The sequence below is a fragment of the Triturus cristatus genome, chromosome 2_1 (genome assembly GCF_964204655.1).
Source record: "Triturus cristatus chromosome 2_1, aTriCri1.1, whole genome shotgun sequence".
NCBI classification, from domain to species: Eukaryota; Metazoa; Chordata; class Amphibia; order Caudata; family Salamandridae; genus Triturus; species Triturus cristatus.
In genome coordinates, this window is record NC_140581.1 from 217,915,116 (window position 1) to 217,934,365 (window position 19,250).

Sequence of the window (19,250 nt, forward strand, 5' to 3'; positions counted from 1 at the left end):
GAAATTATCACATTGATGATGTCACCAGTAATGTCATCAGTGATGTCATTTCAGATGTCATCAGTGACGTCATCAGTGATGTCACTGACCATGTCATGAGTGATGTAATATGTGACGTCATAAGCAGTGCATTGCGGGGGCGCAAGTTATAGTTAGCTGAACTAACTATAACGGGGGAATTTCATGGGTTTTGTACTAGTGAAATGTTCAACTAACTATAACGCCCCTGAAACCTATGTTTTTTTCAGTGAATTTCTAAGGTTTTTTAAATGCTAATTTCTAACTATAACGTGCCTGAAACCTATGGTTTTTTCAGTGAATTGCAAAGGTTTTTTAAAGGCTAATTTCTAACTATAACGTGCCTGAAACCTATGGTTTTTTCAGTGAATTTCTAAGGTTTTTTAAATGCTAGTTTCTAACAATGCCTACAGAAGTATGACATGTGAAGAAGGAAGAAAAAACACACAGAAAGAAGCAAAAGAAATGTAGAAAGAAACAACAGAAGTCCACAAAGATGAAGAAAAATGCAGGAAGAAGCAAGACATGTGCAGAAAGAACCAACAGAGGAGCAGAAAGAGACCTTGTTGCATAATCATCCTGTGCCCACAACTTTTTCAGACGGGTACTGGTGGTAACTGACTGTGACTAACCAGACCTACAGCCAGTGCTATGCTATAAGACACTTAGAATACAGTGAAAACCCCTACATACACCAGGGAACACTATGCGTTGTGGTACCACTGTGATTAGCATGACCTCCTCTGTAAGTCCCTAGTACATAATAGGGCAGGGGGATTAAAACTACCTATTAAAACGCGCCATGGGCACGTTTGCACAGTGGTGAAGGGAGGAGGAGCCTGAGGTGATATGTGTGTCCCCTTGAATCCTGGGGGTCCCTGGGGTCCAACTAGCCCACTAAGTAGCTCCAGTAAGTGCCACAGAGCTGCGTTTCCCAGAGGTGTAAAAAGGAGCATGGCCTGGACCACCTCTCTGCAACATAGGCCTGTGGCACTTACTGGAGGTACCTGGTGGTCTAGTTGGCCCCCAAGGGCCCTCAGGATTGAGGGGGACTTAATTCCCCAACTTACAATGCGCCACAGGGCGTGTTTGCACACGTCACCTCTGGCCCCGCCCCCTCCCTTTACCACTGTGCAAAGGCGCCCTGTGGCACTTTTAATTTGGGGGATTAAGTCCCCTTGAATCCTGAGAGTCCTTGGGTCCAGCTAGCCTACCACATACCTCCAGTAAGCACTACAAATCTACGTTGCAGAGAGGTGGTCCAAGGTCATGCCCCATTTTACACCTCTCTGCAATGCAACTCTGTGGCACTTACTGGACGTACCTGGTGGGTTAGTTGGCCCCCAGGGACCCTCAGGATTCAAGGGGACTTAATTCCCCAGCTTAAAACGCACCACAGGGCACGTTTGCACACGTGTGACATCAGGCCACGCCCCTTCCCTGCACCACTGCGCAAACCCTGGTGCGTTGTAAATTGGGGGATTAAGTCCCCTTGAGTCCTGAGGATCCCTGGGGGCCAACTAGCCCACCACTTACCTCCAGTAAGCACCACAGAGCTACGTTGCAGAGAGCTGTAAAAAGGGGCTTGGCCTCTGAACAACTCTCTGCAACGCAGCGCAGTGGCGCTTACTAGAGGTAAGTTGTGGGCTAGTTGGCCCCCAGGGACCCTCAGGATTGAAGAGGAATTAATTCCCCAACTTAAAACGCGCCACAGGGTGTGTTTGGACACATGTCACCTCAGACCCCGCCCCTGGTGTCTAAAGTTTCCTATGGGAAATTGATTTTTTGACCTCTATTTTTTGAATTTCTCATGAACTACTGAACGGATTTACACCATTTAAAATAAGGGCGCTTTCTGAACCAAGGGCTACCTTTTTGCCAAATTTGGTGTAATTCCGTTCAGCAGTTCGGGATGTAGCCGTGCCTAAAATTTCCTATGGGAAATAACATGGGGAAAATGCGTTTTGGGACCCCCTTTTTTCTTGGCCCCCGCTTGACGAATCACCGCCACACTTTCAGGATAGGAGCTGACCGGAGCGCCCCACCAGTTTTTAAAATTATGCAAAGATTTGTCAATTGGTGCCAAAGTTATTGGGAAAAGAATGTTATGATTCTCCTATTGTAACGAGGTCCTAACTATAACTACCTACTGACGGTTGCCAGTAGGTCTAGCTAGGACCTACTTTCCATAGACAGAGTGTTTTTTGTATTGCTATCAACTTTGGCGCTGTCTGATGAATCTTCGCAAAAGTTTCGAAACTAGTTTTCCGGTTAACTTCAGCCGCAGTCTGCAATGTTTTGGGGTGGAGCAGCAAGTGGGAGTTGAAGAAAAGAGGAGATCCCAAAACACTTTTTTCCCATGTAATTTCCCATAGAGATTTTAGACACGACTACAGCCTGAACCGCTGAACTGATTTACACTAGTGGTGGTTGAAAATATCTGCTCTGCTGGTGGAGTTAAGCTAAGTTTATTCTTGCGCATGGCTCGCCAACATTGAGTTGCTGAGTACGAGTAAGATTATGCATCCCCTAGCATGATTTTCAGTGCTAGAATGCCTCCCTGCAAGATTTATCAACATGGGTGGTTGCAGCAGGTCACAACCTTTTGCATTGAGAAAGCTACCGCTCGAGTAGAAAATCTACTCAAGCAGGAGAAAGGAGCAGTGCCCTCTGGCGAGTCACGTGGTGCTGTTCACACTGATTTTACTGCACACACAAGTGGAAATCTGTTCAGTAGTTTTGGAGTAATTACAGGGGAAAGATTTATGTATATCTAGAGATGCAGATCCATGCACCAACAGCAATGCCATGATCGCCTGGTCGCAACCTGAGAGAAAAGTTGTGGCTGCCATTTTTTTAATCAGGACATGGTTTCGGGTGGAAATAAGTAAAAATAGGATATAAGGGTTCAGGACAAAGGTATCCTGGCCCTATGGGACAAATGGAGTGGTCCCTGAGGGACCACTCATGGGCAAGGAATAGCCCAAAAATGTTTTTTTAGTGCACAAGGATCCATGGATCCACCACAGCAATCAGCATGGCCCCCGTGTGAATCTGCAATGGATCTGCAGATCCAGGCCCCACTTGAAAAAAAAATACACCCACTCACGGACCCACTCGCACACTCTCATACCCACACACAACTACTTACACAGTCATGTACACACATACAGCCACTTACACACCCACTCACAGACCCACACAGCCATTTACACACCCACTCACACAGCTATACAGCAAAATGGCTGACACACCTACTCACACACCCATGCAGCCACTCTTACACCACTCAGCGTCCCACACTGCCACTTACACACCCACTCACACATGCATATACCCACTCACACATCCATACAGTCACTCACACACCCTCTCACACACCCATACATCCAAACAGAGACCCACAGAACCACTCACACACCCACTCACAGACCCACATGGGCACTCACACAGCCATGAACGCTGAATGCGGGTGGTTGGCTGCAGGGCCTGGCCACAGGCTGTAGAAGTGGATTTTTACTGCATCATGACGTAGGCCCCAATTCACAGAACTAACTTAAGACAAAATCCTAAACTTACTACCATTTTGGTATTCACAGAATGCACTTACTACTTCTGGTATTCCCAGAATGCACTTACTACTTTTGGTATTCACAGAATGAACTTACTACTTTTGGTATTCACAGAATGGACTTACGACTACTAACTTCACGTCCGCACTCTCGGGCCATAATTTCCACTCCCGGAGCGTGAATTCCGCACCTGGAGTGGGAATTCCGCTCCCGGGCCGGAATATTCGCCTACGGCCCAGAATCTCCGATTCCAGGCCGGAATACACAAACTGTGGCTGTTGATCATTTTAGCCAAGGGTAAACACCTGTCCAAGTGCCTACTATCCCCCACCATGCATCAGCTGACACACTGTAGCCAATCCCAGCCCTGCAGCATGTATAAATGCAGAGCAGACACACACAAGCCCTTTCAACATGTCACTGAATGTGTTTGTTGCACTGCCCCTTGCCATGTGGCAAAACTACTTGAGGAGGAGGAGGAGAGCAGAGAGGATCTTCAGACAGAGGATCAACCTATTTGCAATGTCCAGCCAAGATGTAAGGGCCAGGTACCGTTTCCCTCCAGAAGTCATCTTGGATATGGGATGTAAGTGGGAGCAGGAACTTGACTCTGTGACCTGCTGCTCACATGCAATACCAGCATATCTCAAGGTCCTTTCTGCTCTCCATTTCTTTGCCACTGGGTGTTTCCAAAGGGTCTCCAGTGACCATGTGGGCATTTCCCAGGTGAGCCAGTCGCGGTGCCTGCATCAGGTACTGAGATGCATCACTGCTAGAGCCCACAACCACATGCAAATGCCACATACACTGGCCATGAGACAAAGGGCAGCCCAAGATTTCTATCTAATTGCACAATTCCCACGTGTGCTGGGTGCAATCGATTGTACCCATGTGGCCCTTCAGCCACCCCGCCGCATTGCACACATCTTCTGCAACAGACACCGATGGTATTCCATCAATGTGCAAGCTGTCTGTGATGCCAGTGGGAGGTTCATTACTGTGCATGCAGTGTTCCCAGGCAGTACCCATGACAGCTTCATATTCTGCATGTCACCTCTTGCCTGGCGGATGGCTGCGAGAGAATTTGGCAACGTGGCTACTGGGTAAGTACCAAGCACTAAAAATGAGGAATATGTGTTATTGAAATGTCTGGATGCCCCCAACATTCACCATTGTACAATAAGAATCATAAAGCTACATACATGGCCCAACAGACACTGCATGTACTAAAGTATAGATCATGTCCTGTGCAAATAAAAGAAGGAAATGTAACCAACTGCCCTTTCTTCACTCCTCAGGCGACGCTGGGTATGCACTCTCCCCACATCTCTTCACCCCTTACAGGCGTGCAAACACTGTACCTCAGCATAGGTACAATAGGGCACACATATGGACTCGAGCCATCATAGAGTGCACTTTTGGTCTGCTGAAGTTGTGATTCAGATGTCTCGACTGCACAGGGTGTGTGCTGCTGTACTCCCCAGAAGTCGTGTGCAAGATCATATTAGCCTGTTGTGTTTTGCACAACATTGCTTTAACGCATGGCTTACACATACCTCTGGAACCTCGGCTAGCTCTGGATCTGGGAAACCGGGCCATTGCACATAACCAAGGTCAGGGCATGCAAGTCTGTGATCTGCTCGTTGTCACGTTTTTCACATGAGCAACCTGTAGTGTCATGGACAAAATGTGGTTTGCTGTCTGTTGTCAATGATGAAACTTGGATATACACAACTGTGTCAATAAATTCCATCCTGAGACCACTTTGCAAGCCACACTAACTGCATGTAAATCACAGCTGCTGACAGTAGTCAAAAGGTGGAGCGTGCCTCAGGTCATGTGCCCATGTCAGCTATCAGTGTAGTGGATGTCCCTAAAAACAACTATTGAAGCAGATAACAAACGATACATGTCCTGAGAGACCTACCTGGACATCATGAGGATGGGTCACTTAATCACAAAAGGCCATAGCCATTGCATACTCAGGCCTGTGCCCTCAACAGATTTGACTCCCCCACAAATGATGGGCCCAGAACGTGAGTGTGAGTGATGATGTCATGGGTGAATCAGGCACCATGTGTCTGTGATATATCCACACTGCTCCACCCCAATGTTACGTAACACATCACACAACTCTGGTAATGAGCACTCAATATGGAGTACATGTACCATAATACAAAGTAGTAGAAAGCAAAACTGGGGTTTGATGTTGTGTCAGCCCCCCCCCCCTGTCCGTGCAGAAATGTCATTAAATGGTCTGTTCCCCCTTTTGTTACATGTTCATGATTCTCACCTGCACTTCAGTTTTTTCCACAACAGAACAGCTAGATTGCAGTGGATTTCATTACTGATTGTGGATGGATCAGGATGAATACAAAATGGCTGCCAACTATTTCCTGTGATGTATTTCCTGCTTCCCAATTCCTGTAAAACATTTCCTGTATGAAATAATGTGCTCCGGGTCATTTTCGGAGTTTATCGGCCGAAAATGTAATTTCCGTTTTCGGACCGTAATGTGCGTGCGCGGACCCGCCACTCCGGAACTGGAAACTGCGTTTTCGGGCCGTAATCTCAGAAAATGACCCAGAACACATTATTTCATACAGGCAATGTTATACAGGAAGTGGGAGACAGGAAATACATCACAGGAAGTCTATCACAGATCAGATCATCTGACATCCTGCTGCTCTCATCTTACTTATTTGCCCCAAAATGGCTGAGGGTTATAAAGAGAAAGCACCCCCTTTCACTGAGAGGGAATTAGACATCTTAGCTGAGGGGGTGCTGTCCAAATATCCTCAGCTATATGGGGACGCAGAACACCAGCTGAGCAATGCAGCCCGGGCCGGCTATGGGCCAACATCAGGGAGCGCTGCAGTGCAGTGGGAGTCCACACCAGGAGTGCCAAGGCATGCCGCAAGCCCTAGGAGGACCTAAAACGCTGGTCCCGGCACAAGGCTGAGGAGCTGGCGGGCCTGTCTTCCCAGCACCATGTGCATCGTCCTCGCCTCTCCCCACTGTACAGGAAGGTTCTGCGAGCAGCTTGGCCGACCCTCCATGCTTAGCTGGAGGAGCATGAGCAGCAGAGACCTGATAAGTGCATCATATGCAATATGTGTCTGGGAGTATGATGTGAGTGAAACAGTGCTGTACCATTGTGTGTCTCATGCCTCCATTCACCGATTCCGTGTCCATGCAGCAGTCACCAAGATTAAAAAGGCACACTGTGGCATATGGAATGTACAGGGCAGAGTGCATTTTGGGAGTTGTAGTTTCTTCATCACAACTGGGTAAATGAGCCATACTTGTGGATTCACATTGAAATCTGCTCTGCCAGCACCACTACCATTGAACCAAGGAAATCATAACTGATGTGTGCATTAGATGAGCAATGGTACAGACACTGTCCAGTGTGCACATGGCAGGCCAAAAGGTATTAGATGCTGTGACTTGCATTGCATTTGTAGAGATTGGGTTCCAATTGAGACAGATCATCATGTGCCATGGAGTCAAGACAGACTTTGAGATCCTTGCATCACTCTTAAGTGTTTCTAAATTTGCAAGGTGTGTCCACTGACAGACGTCTCACCCTCAGTGGCTTGTATGACATTTCACATGTACAGGTAGCTGTCACAATGACCCACCACTGTTCACCACCTTATCAGTCACCAAAGCCAATATATGGCACTGGATTGTCAGATTATGTGTGGGGACAGCAAAAGGCTAGACTCACAATGTAGCTAAAGAAATAGCCCAGACCATATGTGGATGTGACGCACATTCGGCATTTGTCTTGTCCCATACAATGCTACTAAGCAGATGACACTTGTCCAGACGTTAAATAGCTGCGCCTCCATATTAATGGCCAAATTCAATTAAATCTGGACTTTTCATGTTCTCCTTTGGTTCACTGGTTTTGGAACCTGCTCATGTAGCAGTGACAGGATACACAGATCACAAGAATGCCAAGGTTGAGGGTTGGCCAATAAAGTTGTGTAAGCCACAAACATTCACGTGAAATGTCCATGTCAGACTCAATTCAGTAAATGACAGCGAACATACATGTAATGTAAGCTCATAAACACTGACAACTGTAGAGTGTGATCAGAGGAAAACAAAGTCTGACCTTGACTCATCTATGTATGTGTCTCGTCCTGCATGAAACAACCACCACATCAGTATTTTGCTTATATTTCATCAGGCACAGCTGGCCAAATGGAAGAACAGAAGGACCAGGTCCGGAGCGGGAGGCCATCAGTGCGCCCGCGGCTACACCCTCTTTCCACCAGCGAGGAAGAAGAGGATGAGGCAGGACCCTCAACATCAGGAGGCAAGGGGACTGCACCCACCCGGACTGACAAGGAACACAACTCTGGTGCTACGTCCTGGGTGGAGGCTGTGGACATTGAAGGTGGGGGGGAAGAACCCGACACCTCTGCCCATGATGTGGTGGAGAGCTACTCTCCCCCAGACTCTTCACCTGTGGTCCTGAAGAGGTGTCCCCGGGGCAGGCCAATACCCAATCTGGACCTGCCATCAGCCCCTCCCTACCTCTAGAGTCCCCCATTCCATCGTGGGCTCCAGCTGCATCCCCTGCAACCAGTCCCCCTCCTCGTAGCTGCCAGCTCGACCACATCGGCTCCAGACTTGAGGCACCACATCCCTGCTGTGTCCCCCAGGCCCCTCCCTGTGTTGTTCCTCCTGTGGCTGTGCCAGGAGACTTGAGGTGGATGTGTGAGGGTCAGCCAGGCATGTCCGCTCACATCATGCTACAAGAGTGTCTGGAGAGACGCATGATGCGAGAGGACATTGTCCGATCTCTTGCCACCCTCACCACCAGCGTTAATTCCATGGCCACAGCCATGTCATCTGTTGTCTCCCAAATCCCTTCCCATACCACCATCAATGTCTCCCCCTGTCCGTTGCCCCACACTGTTTCCCCCCGTACTCCTCATGTGTCACAAACCCATGTGGTGACTGTTCCTGCACCAGCCAGCCGTGTGCCTGCATCGGACACTGAGGAGCTGGACATTGTGGTAGTATAGGATGACCAGAAGGACACTTGACTTTTTGACGTCGTCGTGAACAATTATTTCATTTTCCCCTTGTAAATAGACTGGTTTCACCAACGCTCCTTGAAGTGTTATATTTTTGTTGCCCCACCTCAATCCAAGTTTCCTTCTCCATCTGCATTAAGATCATCCTTTGTTTTCCTTTCTCCCTTCCAAACGGACGGTTGTTCTTCTGTTCATACATAAATATCTTTGAGGAATTCTAATTACTTTAACTTGTTTGACTTCATTTTGAATGTCTGGTTCAGAATATGGACACGTATTTGGTGAGTCATCTTCTATGCACATAATGGCTTCTTGCAATGATGGGTTACACTTGTGACTGTGCCACACACACACATACCTCCTCACATCTCTAGGCCACCTACATCGTTATACAGGACATGATACAAAACAGAATTTTACTTTTGTAGATCTTTATATTTTCTATACACATGGTCAATTTGTCTTGGGTTCTATTCACTGGCGATCGTGCTTGCGACATCGCAATTTTGGAGGTAATGATCGCTGTGAGGGGTCAGGTCGGGCTTGACGCCCACCTGTAGGTGGGTGTTGTCCATGCGCCTGTACAGGATGATCTACATGTGCAGGGGCAGATGGTGTATGCACATTTGGTGTTTGTGCCTGGACAAGGGCTGGTTGTGCATGTGGTGGGAGTGCCTGTACAGGGGTTGGTGGTGGTTGTGCAGGTGGTGGCAGTGCCTGTACAGCGGTTGGTGGTGGTTGTGTAGGTGGTGGCAGTGCCTGTACAGGGGTTGGTAGTGGTTGTGCAGGTGGCAGGAGTGCCTGTACAAGGGTTGGTGATGGTTGTGCAGGTGGTGCTAGTGCCTGTACAGGGGTTGGTGGTGGTTGTGCAGGTGGTGGGAGTGCCTGTTCAGGGCACCGGTGTGGATGTGTACCTTTGCTGTGTTGCTGTGCAGTTCGTGCTACAGGTGTGTGGATGTGCTGTCCTGCAGGCAGATATGATGGCTCCCCTTCCTGCGTTGACCGTGAAGGGAGACTTTGGATCACTTTCAGCATGTCCTCCATCATCTTCATGGCCAAGGCATGGTGTCTTGCACTCTCTTCCCTTTGGATGGATATCATGTCTCTCACATTCCTGGACCTGTCCTGCCAAGTTCTATCCATCCTATCCAAAACTTGGCTCAGCCTGTCTACCACCTGAGGGAATTGGACCATGTCCTGCAGGGACTCAGACATGTCTGACAGGGTAGCCCCTATGGCACGAATGTCCTGCCTCACATCTGTCTGCTGTTGGAAGAAGTCCTGCTCCCACTGGCCACCATAGCCAGGTGCAGGCCCTCTCTGCAGGTGTCTGCAATGGATGGGACAAGCAGGTCCAACAGCAGGGGAGGGGGTGGCAGTTGGAAGCCTGTGGGCAGAAGAATGGTGCCCAGGGGATACCTTCACCACAACATGGCTGGTACTTCCCCCAGATGGTGCAGAGGATAGCAGGGATACACTGTATAGGGAAGAGCGGGTAGGGGAACCACCATGTCGGTCCTGGATGTGAGGGCTGTGAGGGAGTGATGTCTGTGTAGGGACGCATGGGAGCTGTGGCTGGTTTGCTCTATGCTGGGGACAGGCAATTGTTTGTTTGGGAGGAGGCTGACGAACGTTGCTTGGCGGAGGATGTGATGCCGTGACTGATTTTGGCAATCTGGCAAGATAGCTCTCATTGGCATCAGAATCGTCATCCCCGGAGTGGATGGACATGTAGTCATCATCATCCACCAAGTCCATGTCCTCAGGAACTTCCTCCTCCTCTTGAGCAGTACTTGCTGCCGACATAACTGCCTGGAGGATCAGTGGATTCTCCCCTCTGATTCCTCGTCGGCCAGCATTGGTCGTAGGTCTGTCATCCTCATCCTTAGCATCCCCTGGTACACAGAGGTTGCAACTGTATTAGTGATTGACCTGGTATTACATGTGGTGCAACACAAGGGTTGTATTAACTGTACTTTGCATCAACAGATGAGGATCGTGTGATCTGGTTAGGGTACCACCACAAATGACAGCTCGCACCATAGCACTGAGGTGTTACACGGAGATGTACATAATACAAACAAACTCACCAGCTCCAGCCACGACTTTCTGTCCCTTTGTGTTCCCCCCTTGTGTCAACTGCTAAACCTGTCTCCTCATAGATGTTGTAGACATAGTTGTCCCCGATCCATCAGCTGTAGAGGGAAGTGACAACATTCTCAATGATCTGGATCACTAATAGACAGACAGGCACATGTGACACTCCTGATTTGTATTTCACTTTGTAAACAACAACTGCTGATTCCATGCAGAAGGGGATCTTGATCTCTGTCATGGCTTAGTAATCTAAGCTAGTGACACACCTCAAGCCAGATTTACCTGAAGGACAGGTGTGTGAGGGTTTCACTGATGCAGCCAGGATGTTCTGCATTCCCCAGGATGGTGTCTGCTGCAGTGGTGTCATCCTGTCAGCAGCTGTGATGAGACATACATGTACATATTTTAGTACAACAGATGGTAGCTATGAGCCAACATGTCATTCTCAATAACCATTTGCGGATAATCCAGGACAATGTGAAGCATGTTTACCTCATGGACTTTACATGTGGGCACCTGCTCACATGCATTTGCCAGCTGTCACCTCCATGCATCAATGACATCAATAAGATGACACATCAACAGACAAACTTGTATGAGAAGGTTACTGATATTTCAAGGAAGGGGATAAATGACTCGGACTCCTCCGCATTACACTGATTTCACCTTGACCATTAAGACTAATGAGTGTAATGTTGTAATGTTGTCTGTTGACAAGTCAGAAAGGAGTTCATGTGTGAGATGTGCAGTAGTCAGGGACATGATGTTTCTCATTTGTGCTTCCCTATCCATGAAGTCACAAAGCTCATTTTTGAATGAGAGAACACAGATTTCTTATGTCCATCCTTTGAGTGTCCTCTCTTTGCATACTCTATTTCCAACATCATGGTACTACTTAGCTGACAACGGATGGTGTCTTGTACAGCAGACATCCAAACCTCATATGTCAAACACTCACCTATACATGTGAATAAGGTAGAAGAGGAGGCAAGCAGAATGCAACATTTGGTTATGATCACACATTGCGGATAAGATGAGAGAAGCTTTGATGCTTTCCGCCTGCACTGGAGTAGCATGTTGCTCTTCAGCCAAGTTATTTTGCAGGTGTAACTGCATGAAGATTCACCTTAGCAGCCCCTACACCCATCTCAAAGGTACACAACTGGCATCAGTGTGGGCCTCAGCCATACCAATTCCATTATGATGTAACCATATATATTTGCTAGGGATTTTTCCTATCATTGAATTGCAAGCCTGTTGTGTTTTGGTCACTTCATATGACCATTGAACTATTGTATGTCCATTCTGCACTCACTTGGTATATATTTTGTGTCATTGTTTCATTAGCCACCAGGGTCTGATCTGGTATGTGTTCAAATGCCATATGTGAGCATATTGTGATGCAGGACAACAGTGTTGTACAACGCATACAATATACGGTGGAGGTGAAAGGCACATTTAATAAGCATTCAGCCTGAATTATTCTTGGGTTTACTTACCTTGGCCCAGCACCGGAACAGTGTGTGGTCACTGAACAGATATCACAGCCAACCTTGTAGCAGAAGTCAGTGTGTGTCTTTGATTCTGGAAGGACCTACAATGATAAGTGTGTTTTGCAACTTTACATTTCTGCTGCCACATGTGATGCACTCAATTTCAGGCACAAAGGATGAGCACAAGCAGTTTTGAGCACCACCGTTGCAGAAGTGTGTTATACTTAATATCATGAGTGATCCCACATATAACTTAGAATGGGCCCACTACCTAGATGCTACCTATATCACAATGACATGACTACGAATCCTGAGGTAAGGTCCACTATCGTGTTTTGTTGATGGCCAACAAAAAGGCCAGCCAATGTAAGTAGTATATGACCAGCTGTGTGGACTGGGCAATTTAATGTAAATTGGAAACATTTGAAGTTGGACAGTGGATTCATTTTCAATACTACTGACACTGGTATCTCACTTCTTGTTCATCATTATCATATTTGTGAAAATTGGATTTCTTGATTAGGTCTACAGACACTATTACAATATAATGGGGACACCATTTTGACTAGTTGTGGCACTCGATTACAGGATTGGATTCCCAGGTCTGGGACTGTTGGTGAAATACATGTTATGTTCCACAATTACAAAGGTATGATGAGCCAAGACATGTTATATTTTGTCTTTCGCTGTTCACAAATGTCATTTGCTAAAGATGAATGTCCATTGACAACTCCAATAGTAATGAAGCTAGTTTTTCATCTCTGGTTGACTTTCATATGTGGGCACTATATGTCCCTCTGTTGTCTCCTGACAATGTATGCATTTTGACCATCTACTGGCCAGTTTGACTTACCAGTTAGTGAGGGTGGTATGCCTTTCTCTGTACGATGTCAATTCCTCCCAGTAGATGCAGGGACCTCTGCTGCTGCAGTTGTCTGTGCTCTGGCTGAATGTGTCAATGGGTGAGAAGAGAGAAATGTAACCAAATGGGAAATGTGCATGTGGAACTTTTCAGGGATTTCCCCATATCTTCTGCATGCTAACAGTGTTGTGAAGTACTGCCACAGACGGGGCAGGTAGGAGCAGTGGTGCGTTGGGGATGTAATGGCGTGGCAGGGTGGGAAATGAACAACAGAATATGTGTATGACATATTTTGATCTGATGATTCTCTCACCTTCTGCTTTGTGATTTAGGTGGTACAAAAGGGGGTGGTGATGGACGGAGCATCAGAACCAATCAAACACTCACACCCAGTCAACAGATCTGGGTTTGATCCATCACCGTTCTTTAGCCCACTCTGCCACCCCAGTTCAGACATGGCCATATGCAAATCAGTCTGACCCTGTGCCTCATGGGAACAGTCCAGCCCGAACTGCCAAGCCATGTCTTCCCTGGACCGGAAACAAGCTTCCTAGGACCGGTTTCTGGCATTTCAGCCGTCTTCAGCCAGGCTTGCTTGAATCCAGTGGCAAAGTGAGCAAGGGACTCACGTCTGAGCATACCCTGCCAACTTATGGCGAACAAAGCAAAAACCAAAGGAAATGATGGACGGAGTGTTGAACATTGCAAGCACTCACCCCCAGTCAACTGATCTGGGTTTAATCCATCACCTTTCTGTAGCCCACTCTGCCACCCCAGTTCAGACATGGCCATATGCAAATCAGTCTGACCCTGTGCCTCATGGGAACAGTCCAGCCCGAACTGCCAAGCCATGTCTTCCCTGGACCGGAAACAAGCTTCCTAGGACCGGTTTCTGGCATTTCAACCGTCTTCAGCTAGGCTTGCTTGAATCCAGTGGCAAAGTGAGCAAGGGATTCACGTCTGAGCATACCCTGCCAACTTATGGCGAACAAAGCAAAAACCAAAGGAAATGATGGACGGAGTGTTGAACATTGCAAGCACTCACCCCCAGTCAACTGATCTGGGTTTAATCCATCACCGTTCTTTAGTCCACTCTGCCACCCCAGTTCAGACATGGCCATATGCAAATCAGTCTGACCCTGTGCCTCATGGGAACAGTACAGCCCGAACTGCCAAGCCATGTCTTCCCTGTACCGGAAACAAGCTTCCTAGGACCGGTTTCTGGCATTTCAGCCGTCTTCAGCCAGGCTTGCTTGAATCCAGTGGCAAAGTGAGCAAGGGACTCAAGTCTGAGCATACCCTGCCACTGGATTCAAGCAAGCCTGGCTGAAGACGGCTGAAATGCCAGAAACCGGTCCTAGGAAGCTTGTTTCCGGTCCAGGGAAGACATGGCTTGGCAGTTCGGGCTTGACTGTTCCCATGAGGCACAGGGTCAGACTGATTTGCATATGGCCATGTCTGAACTGGGGTGGCAGAGTGGGCTAAAGAACGGTGATGGATTAAACCCAGATCAGTTGACTGGGGGTGAGTGCTTGCAATGTTCAACACTCCGTCCATCATTCCCTTTGGTTTTTGCCACCATCAGTTAAATGACACATTTCAACCACTTGTAAGACCCTGCATCACTTTTTGAAGTCTGGGCATTTTGTTATTGCGATTAGGGGGTTACTAGGTGTAGTCTGTTGGCGTCTGGGTCTTACAGGTCCAGTGAGAAGAATAAGGTGATAAATGCACAGCACAGGGATTAGTCAAGCTGAGCAGCTCACTGATAAACTCAGAGAATTGCTACCAACTGCTCACCATTGTTTTCTTTATCATCCATGGCAACATAGAGCTGCCATGTCCTGTCAAACTTAGTAACCGTTCCTAAGCCACTGTGTGCCTCTTCATTGTACAAATGGTGTGAAGTATTGGAACCAGTCCTTTGGAATTCCCTTTCACGCCCACAGTTAGCCACTGACACTCTAGACAGATTCGAATCGGAGCTCAATACCCCAACAGAGAGCCAAAAAAAACAAAATCTCACATTTATGAAAAATAAAAAAGGTATAACATAATTACAACATTTGCCCTGCCCCGGTCCAGTCACTACACTCAATTATGTGCAGTGGGAGTCTGTAGCAGTTCTCTAGAATCTAGGACTGGTAGTTTAGTGTATTTGTGATAATTATTGGATATACAGTAAACTACGTGTTCTGTACTGGAAATACAGTCAACAAGTCTACAAGATGTCCTGAAAGGAGAAGGACAGCATGCAAAGTTAGAAAGCAAAGATGGTAGGCATGGAAGTGAATAAATTCTTACTTTAACCCCTTCCCTGCTCATGACGGAGCCGCTCCGTCATGAGCCACGGTTGCCGTGTGCTCATGACGGAACGGTTCCGTCATATTACGGCCGTTGGCAGCCGCTCCGCCTACGCGGCGCTGTTTCCCCGCCTGTGCGGGGGGACAACGCAAATGGGCGGAGTCATGACGGAACCGTTCCGTCATGAGCACAGCTCAACCGTGCCTCATGACGGAGCGGCTCCATCATGAGCACAGCGCCACCGCGCTGCCCCCCACACCCCCCAGCACCGCGGCGGAATTCCCGCCGCGGTGAAAGGGTTAAGATATGTGCTGAACTTGTACTTGTTCAGAAGATAGTATTGATACGTTTTGGGTTTTCGATTTGTGCAATACCTTTGTTTTCAGGAGGATTCGAGTGTTTTTACAGATTCTCCCATAGAGAGGTGAGCATTCTCAACTCCAGAAGTCTGATTATATTTTTGGATTATTAAATTTGGCCAAAAATGTTCTCACTATTGTGGCTGGTGAACCAGATTCTGGTTCATATAGAGGAATTTGTTACAATATATGTGGATGGCATAAACAACTTAAGCAGGTGGTCTAGAGAGCAAGCCTGAGTGTCAATGTAGGAAAATAGCAGACAGGGCAAAGTCCTGCCACTTACCTAGGGTAACAAGCATTTGCAATGCAATAGGTCTCGCATTTTCAAGTGTTCAAGCTATCGGCATTGTAAATGATAATGCTTTTTGTTTTTATCCATTTTAAAAATGAACACATAAATAAAAGGCTTAGTCATTTTAAATGTCAATAGCTCAAACTCTTGTTAATGCGAGACTGATTGCATTTTAAATAACCGGCCGTAAATCACTTGTCATTTTACACACATTAATACTGTCTAGGCCACAGAATCACTTCTTGAGCATCAATGTGACATCTCGATGTAGCAGTCATCAGCTGAAAATGACCAGTTAACCTTTGCAAAGGTATACCCCCGTACGGCAACACGTTACACTTCATTTTAGTAACGTTATATCTGTTTGATCTAGAACTGTGCAAATCATGCAGAATATGGTGAATTGTGTAATAAGTGAAGCAAAGGCACAATTATGATGAAAACACTGTAGTATCGTATAATTCGAATGGTCCCAACTATAAGATAAAGGGGAGATGAATGATATCATTTCATCTCCAGAACTTCTTGGATTAGAAGTGTGTGACTGTATTTTATTTCTATATTTTTGCACTTTTCGCAGTAGTGTTTGTGTGAAACTGATATCTAAGCTTGCTGTTTAGTTATTGCTCTGAGTCTCCCCTGACCTTTTTGGAAGTTATGATACAGTGGACTACAAAATTGGATATTCTAGACTTCAAAGTGTAATCATTCATCTCTCTACCCACCTTAGACTGGACCCGCTGTTCCCTCTCTGAACACATCCACCTATTGTGCCTTGGAACAATGACACTGTCTACCCAGGAGTCATCTTCATTCGTGTTATGTGGGTATCCAATGACTCTTCTGTTGTTTAACGGCTAGTTTCAGGTAAAAAAGGCCTTTAAAGCTTTGACTGAGCTTACAGGCGGGGTACATTAAATGATTCACGTGCTGTACTTTAGGGAACAAATGATACTGGAGGACACCACTTCCAACTTGAAATTTGTCTCTGACCAAACCTAGAGGGAAGCTATAAAATTCCTCAACCAAAGGATGATTGTAACTATTAAGAGGGCTCGTAGGATGCAACAACTTATGTATTGTATTTTATTCGTATAGCACCAATTACCACTCACAAGGCTTTGCAGCACTTTAAGACTGTAAGCAAGCTGCTCCGAAAGCTGATATGAGTGGTTTGTACAGTGTTACTGTAACTTGTTTGTTATTGTAGGTTATTGGTATTAGTTTTAGGAGCTTAAGCAGATATGGGGTAAATATGGAGATCGTACTCCTGTGTTCCTAAAGTAAACTCGGAATCTTACCAATGTGATAAAAATATGCGGGGAATTAATGCAAATACTAAATAATAGATTCTGCAAATGAAGACTCTTTCGTCACGTGTAAAGGATATCATATCAAAAGAGGGTCTGTCACCTCTGAAGGATATCATTTAACAGCAGATTTAGTTCTTCTGGCCCAGGAATAGGAGTCACTCCTGAGAGGTGCTGTGACACCCTAAAGCTCAGTGACTTAAACCGAATGCTCTGTCACTAGTTGAAGCGCCTCGTCCATTTCCAACAGCGCTAACAGCCGACCTTACCCACCCGGTCTAAAACAAGTAATATATGGTAAGGATGAAGAAACAGGGCGCTGGTACCTGGCTTGCCTGAGGAAATCCTCCGCTGCCACAGTAAACATGACCGCAACACCCTTTGTTTAAGTTGCACATCAAGACGGCCAATGCCCCATTTCTATTCTCATCCTGTGCGGCGGGACCGTGTTTGCTCTGCTCCCCTGCCCCTATCGTGTTCATGTGCAGTTTTACCGAAGCCTCCAAGGTGGCGACCTGCCTCACAGGCATCTGGTAGTTGTAGTTTCAGAATGCTGCAGCTGATGGAGTATTTCGGAACATGCAGGATGGGAAATACCCCAAGAGCTGGTGGTGGAGTGCTGTCTTATGGTTCAGATAGTAAATCACTATGTAGTTGAATGTAGGGAAAACCTCTATGAAAGTACATTCTCTCTTTTGCCGAGAGTTATACACCGCAAATCTCTCACATCGGACGAGAGTTTAATTTAAATCATAGCTCCTGTTAGATAGTATTAGGTTGCCTATTTCCACAATCTAACCCAATCCATCGCATGAAAGGGGTCAGGGTACATGATACTGCAATGATAATTTAAAAAAAGTTATGACTGGGAAAAAGTTGCAACGAGTAGCTGGTTCATAATGATTGACAGGTTAAGGGATGGTCGGAGGTGGGGCTTGGTGACGAAAGCGCGATGCAATTATAATGCACAAATAAACACGCGGCTGCCTTTGGCAAAGCCGTGTTAACTAAACAAGACAAGCCCGGCGGAGCGTGGCGCGCGCGCTTGGCGGGGCGGGGGAGCGTATTACAGGCGGGGGAGCGGACCCTTTGAAGTGTGATGCCAAACGGATTGCATGGCGGCACGATGCGCGTGATTGTGCGCGTGCTCGCCATGCAATCCGCTTTTGGGAGCACTTGTGGGAGCCCCTTACAATAGTCTCGCTTTGCGATCGCTTACGCGATAGCAAGGCGAGATTTAAGGGCAAATTTTAGGTTTTGCCTGCACAGCGCTTGCGCTGTGCTTGAGAAATCTATTTTTTATATATAAACTAAAAAAGGACTTACATCCTGCCTCCTCTCTTTCCTGGCTTCTCATTGGTTCCTGTACTTGGCACTTATCTTTCCTCCATTTTTATTGACTGTAGCATATTTTCCTGCATTTACCAATGCTTGTTCCTCCTCTCCTTCTCTTATCATTTCCTGCTGCCTATTAACTGTTAACATCCACTTTGGTGGTAATATATTTTTATAAAGTTTTGCCTTTTACTCTTGCAGCATATTTATATAACAATTTATCACCTGGAGAGATTAAGGCCCTGACTACAATGTCGGTCTGAGTAGCCTTCGACCAACATCACTGCAGATGGGTAACCGACCTACCTCAGGTCGGCGGTTCTGACACAGCTATTAGGATGCGACCCCACATGGTGTGGTTGCAAACTTCCATTTTTCAATGGGAGCTTTTGCAGCAGGCCGAAACCACCTGCAGCACAAGCTCCCATTGTAAAATGTGAGGTGCTTGCCACATGGTGCAGAGATGTGAAGGGGTGGGACACATACAGAAGGCCAGGGGGAAAGGGGCCCCCAAAGACACTTTCCGACAGCATTTTCATGCCGGAAAG

At 46.9% G+C, this 19,250-nt stretch overlaps 1 long non-coding RNA gene across 1 annotated transcript in view; it reads right to left on the reverse strand.

Moving 5' to 3' along the window:
• The window catches only part of LOC146863987 (uncharacterized), a 481,032-nt gene that overhangs the window by 74,912 nt on the left and 386,870 nt on the right, over positions 1-19,250 (reverse strand). The window contains exons 6-9 of the long non-coding RNA XR_014976598.1: positions 13,091-13,183; positions 12,244-12,338; positions 11,027-11,122; positions 10,738-10,842 (exon numbers count right to left, since the gene is read on the reverse strand). This is a non-coding gene — a long non-coding RNA (uncharacterized LOC146863987). The remainder of the gene's footprint in view (positions 1-10,737; positions 10,843-11,026; positions 11,123-12,243; positions 12,339-13,090; positions 13,184-19,250) is intronic.